Source organism: Pteropus medius, unplaced genomic scaffold, assembly GCF_902729225.1.
Source record: "Pteropus medius unplaced genomic scaffold, Ma_sr-lr_union100, whole genome shotgun sequence".
NCBI lineage: Eukaryota > Metazoa > Chordata > Mammalia > Chiroptera > Pteropodidae > Pteropus > Pteropus medius.
In genome coordinates this window covers 10,581,393-10,587,392 of record NW_024350927.1, presented here as the reverse complement: position 1 = coordinate 10,587,392, position 6,000 = coordinate 10,581,393, and the positions used below count along the sequence as shown (strand labels likewise).

At 63.0% G+C, this 6,000-nt stretch overlaps 1 protein-coding gene across 9 annotated transcripts in view; it reads left to right on the top strand.

The window, feature by feature from the left end:
- Positions 1-6,000, top strand: part of PRDM16 (PR/SET domain 16) — a 293,758-nt gene that overhangs the window by 91,769 nt on the left and 195,989 nt on the right. The gene's annotated exons all lie outside the window — the stretch shown is intronic.

Sequence of the window (6,000 nt, the reverse complement as noted above, 5' to 3'; positions counted from 1 at the left end):
CTTGCGGAGTTGTCACCTCCTCTCGGCCGCCACATTCCTTCCACACACCGAACTGGACTGAATGGCACCTTTGAGTACTGCTTTGACAGGCCTGGCGGGATTTAACGCTACCTTTGCCATTAAAACCTTGAATGGGCCCAGGGCGGGGACCGGGGGTGGTGTCCCATGCCCCAGCCTGCCTCTCCCTGGGAGAGGGCGTGGTCTGGGGGGTCCTTGCTGTTGGTTGGTAGGATGGGGACTTCAGGCCCAGGGCCCACATGAAGCCTGGGGAAGGGAATAGTCCCGGAGGCCAGGACCTGCCGTGTCCGGCGGCCTCCGTGTGGGAGGCTTCGGCCAAAAACGGATCAGAGAGGCCAGACACAGTTGTGCTGGAAACACAGCCCAGCGTTTCCTGGATGCCACAGGGGTCGTCCCCCTGGGTGTGATGCTAGGGAGGGAGGGAGGAACACTTAGGGACACCGTCACAGCCTTGGTCCCCTTTCGCCCTCAAAAGCTCCGTCGATACAAGCACGTGGCTCAGGGGGTCCGCAGACGCCGCCTTTGGAGACCGCTCTGCGGACCGGGCGGGGAGCCTTTGCGCCACCCCCTGGGAGTCCTTGGTGAGCGTCACCCTCGCCAACGCGGCCCGGCCAGGTCGCCGTGGCAGACGGAGCTCGGGCTGGCTGGGCCGCGCGGGCGAAGCCTCCTCACGAGAAGCCGCCCGGCAGTGCTTCTGTCGGGCGATGGACTGGGGCGGTTTCTCCTGGCGACCAGACGGGGTTCCTGGTGGCGTGTCGTTTCCCCCGCTGGGTGGCATGCCTGCGACCGACTCGCAGAGGGTCGGGGACGCGGCTGGCGCGGGTTCCGGGCGCTTTCGAGGGGGCCGCCCCCTTCGCGTTGAACCCTGTTTTCCCAGATGCGCTCGTCCCGTGGTGGCATATTCCTGATGTGGGCTCCCCCCACCCCGATTCCTGATGTGGGCTGCCCCCCACCCCGATTCCTGATGTGGGCTGCCACCCCCAGGCCCCCGGCAGCCCCCTGCGGCCGCAACAGTGGCTGTCACACTCCAGGGGCTCGTGTGCCCACAGACAGCCTTGCCTGCACCCAGCGTCCGGTTGAGCGGTCCGGGGTGGGGCCCAGGAGTTGTAGAGGGGCCAAACATCCCCTCGCCATCCTGCCTGGGAAGAGGCAGTTGTCCCAATTTATACGGAGTTGACATCAGCCCTGGGGCCCGGCCAGGTCCACTGTCACTAGTTGACAGTGAGGGGCCAGCCCAGGCCAGGTTGCCGGGCTGCTCCTCTGGGGACGAGCTCAGGAGGCGGTTCCGTCGGCTCCGGGTCTGAGAAAGCGATGGAAGTTCGGGGCTCGGTCCGGTGGGGTGGCCGGGATGGGCTCCTGGAGCCCGTGAGCCGGCTGCAGAGTGCAGGGCGGGCCTTGGGCGGTGGCCAGGGCGGGCTGCGGTCAGCCGGCGTGTCCTCACTGGGCAGGGCCGTGCACGCCAGCCCCACAGGGAGTGGGCGAAGGCCGAGGGGGACGACGGCTGACTTCGCAGGGCCTGGGTGGGGTCTGCTGCAGACCGGCCTCGCCGTCGGAACCCCGTCAGCAAACCGAGCTCGGGGTCCACGGCGGGTCCCACGAGGTCCCTTCCTGAGCAGCTGACTCTCGGGGGTCACAGGGGCCCCTGTCATCCTCTCTCTTCCAACGATCTCTTCCCCCCCTTTGGGAGAAGGTAGTGCCTCCCCGGAGGCAGCATCGAATCATCGGAGGACCAATAGCTTTTGACCTATGACCCCGAGATGATTGCCAGATGGGCTATAATGGTGGGGGGCGGGGAGCAGGAGAAGGTGCAGACTGGGGGGCTCACTCTCCCTCCGGGCGACCCCTCACTGGCTGCCCCATCTCAGCCCCGCCTGGCACCAGCGTCCCAGGAGGGTGTCGAAGATGATGGGTGACCAGGTCTGAGGTGCTTTGCACAAACTTTCTTCTTTGCTTCCTGAAGCCCAAAGAGTTAGGGATGATCTGGGGGTCGCGGCACCCGGGGCTGGGGGACCCCGGCCAGGACGCAGAGTCTGAGCGGCGAGACTAATTAAACGTGTTCTCAGGAGAAGCCTCGGAGCTGAAGGAATCACACCTGTGCACACAGGTGGAGCTCTGGGTTTTCAAAGTAGGTGCCCTTTTAATCAAAAATTTAATCGACGTAATAGATTCACAGGCAGCTGTGCCGTGATGCACAGATGCTAAATAAATAACCATTTGCAGAACTCCAGACTCACAGCGGGGTGTTGACAAGGATACAATGGAGGATGTGGATACAATGTACCCTCCTCAGACGTGGGGCTTTAACCTGCCCCAAGTACCCACCACCAGGGGCTGGATGCAGAGCTACCCAGCCCTTAAGGTGCGGCAGCTGGTCCTCCTGTGACCTCCGGCCCCCTGCTTCCCGGCCCGAAAGCTCTTCTGCTGAAGAGTATCCACACGGACCTCATGTCACTGCAAATACAAAGCCTCCTCCTCCATCCAGGGAAGCCTCTGCCTCCTCCTCAGCCCCCACTGTCTCCAGGAGCGACCTCATAAAGCTGGCCAGCAGCTTCAGCGAGGCCAAGCCGGTGGGTGAGCCAGCTCTTCCCCACTCGGCTCCTGGTTGGGGGGACCCACAGAGGCCAGCAGGTCTCTGGGCCATGGCACAAAGGATGGGGGCTTGGGGACCTAGGGGCGGTGTCTGCTGGAGAGAGGGTAGTCTCTTGTGCTGGGCAGACAGGGCATTGGGTGTCCAGAGGCAGGAGCCTCCTATAGCCAAGTAGAGGCAGTGAGCCCAAGGGGGAGGGAGTGAGCCAGCACCAGGGGGAGGGGGAGCTGGCCCCACGGAGAGGGCGTGTGGCCAGGGCCAGTCCTCCACAGTTCCTCCACGGGGGCGTCGGCGGTGTCAGGACATGGCAGGCTGGCACTGGGGTGACCCTGCGGGATGCTCTTAGCCTGTGTGTGTGTGGGGGGGCAGCTGAGCCCCGACCTGCTGCCTCCTGCTTGGCGGAGGAAAGGATGTGACCCCCTTGTATGGGGGTCTCCAGGTAGAGGGCAGGGAGTCCTCAGCACGCAGACGCCCTTGTGGAGGCAGGGGCAGCGGAGGTCTTCAGGACCCCATCACCTCTGCTCACACACTCCTCACAGACCTCCACACTCGCACGCGTGCTCATACTTACACACTCATTCCGGTACTCTCCCCTCCCCCCCGCGGTGCAGTGTTCCTGCCGGGTGGGGCCAGTGTGAATGGTTGTGCCGACTCCCCACAACAGAGTAAGGAGGCAGGGGAGCAAGCACACGCTGACTGGGAGGAACCCCCGCCCCTTTCCCGCTCCCCCGCCAGGGCCGAGGCCTAGATCTGCCCAGTTCCCCCAGGACTGAGCGGGAGCTGGAGCTTCAGGGGAGGGGCCGGTGGTCTTTGCACGCAGAGTCATCGCCCTCCTGCGACACTGCTTACTCAGCCGCCAGCCTCGTGGGGACAGCGCGGAAGGGACCCTCCGCACGGCTAGTGGAGCGCATCGCCCTAATTTGGGGTCTCCCCCCACCCTCCAGACCCTGCCGTGTAGGTGGGGCCCTCTGGGAGATGGTGGGTGGCTTCCGCTCAGGGGAGAGGGGGCGGACGGCTCCCGCTGTGAGGGGAAGAGGCCCAGCCCTCCGCTAAGGGGCAGGGTGACGGCCGAGGACACTGTGGCTCAAGCCGGCAGGGTCCCGGCCGGGGACAGCCGGGTTTCTCCACCTCTTTGACCTGGTTTATGAGACCCACTGGCCACCGCTCACACGCTCAGTGGTGTCAGACCCGCCTGCACAGCGCGTGGGGCCACCGAGCTCACCACCGCCTGGCTGGGACCCCGCGCGCTGCTGCGGGTGACGGGGCGCGTGCGCGATCGCTCCGCGGCCCGCAGGCACCCAGGCCCTCTCCGCCTCCCCGTCGCCTCCTCCTGTCGCAGCCCGCACCCCTCCCGGCCCCTCGCCGCCCTGCCTTTATTATCTTGGGGTCTCTCAAAAGAATCTGTAGGCGCGATGGCCTCGGTCATGATCCCCTAGCCTGCAACTGCCGCGAAGCCCAAATGCAGGCCCCGGGGTCCCCCGCCCGGTGAACCACACTCTGTGGCACAGCCTGTTCCGGTCATGACGGGCTCCGGCCCTCGGCCGTGCGTCCTGACCTCCGAGACGGCGCCCCTGCAAACGTGCGCGGGCGGCTCAGGGCCCGGGGTCCCGGCCGAGGGGCCGCCCTGTGCGGCATCCGGGCTGGAGCGTGGGGCCGAGGGAGGGTGGCCTCCCCGTCCGGCTCCTCCAGGGCCCTGCGCAGCGGGACGGTCTCTGCTTGGCCCGGACCCGGCTCCGGCGGCCTCGGAGCAGCTTTCTCCTTCCTCGAGGGCCTCGGGGCTCTCGCTGCACCCCATTTTCTCTACATGTTTTCTGCACGGTGATTGGGCCCCCCGTCACCCATCTCCGAAAGGAGAGGGCTCTGCCCCCGGCAGTGGGAATGCAGACGGGTTTCCGGGCGCTCCAGGCGATCCGCCCCTGCGCCCGCGGGGGCGGGGGCCCCGGGAACACCGAGCACCGAGCATCGCCCCCTGCAATCAGCAGGAAGCGCCGCCCGCCTCTCCCGTGCTGTTTGCTCGGCTAGTAGATTAAACATGCCCTTGAGTGTTGATTTTCCTCCAGTGGGTGCGGCGTTTGGCGAAGTAGAATTCAAACAGGAAAAAAAAAATCCAGAAAACAAAAAAGAGCCCCGAGATGCGCATGCGCGGATGAGGGTCTGACCCGCACAAGGAGCCGCTGTCATTCCTGATGGTCCCCAAGGCAGAGGCCTCACCCCCACGGGGAGTAAGGACGGGCTGTAAGGACGGGGCGTGAGGGGCCCTGGGGCTTCCAACCCCCTTTTGTTTGCGAGCCCCACGCAGTTCCCAGTTCCAGTAACGAGGGGGCATCTTAATTACGCCCCTTGTAATTTACCTTGGAGCGGCGCGCGGTGGCGGGAGGGCTCGTGGGGTGTTCTTTCAAACCTAAACAGCTCTGGTCCTTAGGGTGGAGGGGGTGGCGTTTTTGAAAGGGTCCTGCCAGTCAATTAAAAAGGAACCGTTGGCCACTCAAAACATAATAATTACTTCTGTGAATGCTGCTAAATTAAATAAGTGTTATCCGCATGATTTTTTTTTTTTTTTTTTTTTTTGCATCAAGACTTTGGTTTCTTTTGAAAGAAAACATTTTGTTACTTCTAGAGCAGATCTGTTTACCACCAGCGTGAGGAACCCGAAGTCATTTTTCTTGTACTTAAAAGTTCCTGTCTCCGTGGAGACTTTTGTTCGCCAGCCAGTCAGGCAGGCAGAGGGGAGGGCCCGCCACAGAGGGCCAGAGTGACCGCAGCCGCCCGGTCACTTTCACAGGTTTTCAAAGCAGCGCAAAAGGAGGGACTTAGGCGGAAGCATCTCCATCAGAGGTCAGTGGCCTGAGCCAGAGCCGCGTCCCTCTGTTCCTCACCCTTCTTTGACTGTTTAAATAATGATGAGATTCACATGCATAAAAAATTTAGGCGTTTTAAAGTGAGCAATTCAATGACACTTAGCACATTCACAACGTTGTGCAACCGCCACCTCGGTCGGGTTCCAGAACATTCTTCCCAGGAGGAGACCCTACCCCGCCACCGGGTCCCTCCCTCGCCCCGCCCCCGGCCCCGCCCCCAGCAATCACCAGTATGAATTGCGTCCCTGGGGCTTCGCCTGGTCTGGACATTCCACATAAATGGAGTCATGCAGGGCTGCTCTGTCCGCTGCTCTCACTCATTCAGCTGCTCCCAGGTGCAGCCACGTGGCCGCGAGCACCCTCTTCCTGGCTGAATAATACTCCACTGTGCTAGGGACCTCCACCTGCTGATGACACCTGGCTGTCCCAGCTTTGGGCGGTTGTAGATAATGTGCTGTGAACATTCATCTGTCTTTTTAATTCTTTGGGTCGACTGTGTGACCCACCCCTTGCTGTCCCCAGCCCACTTTTTACCAC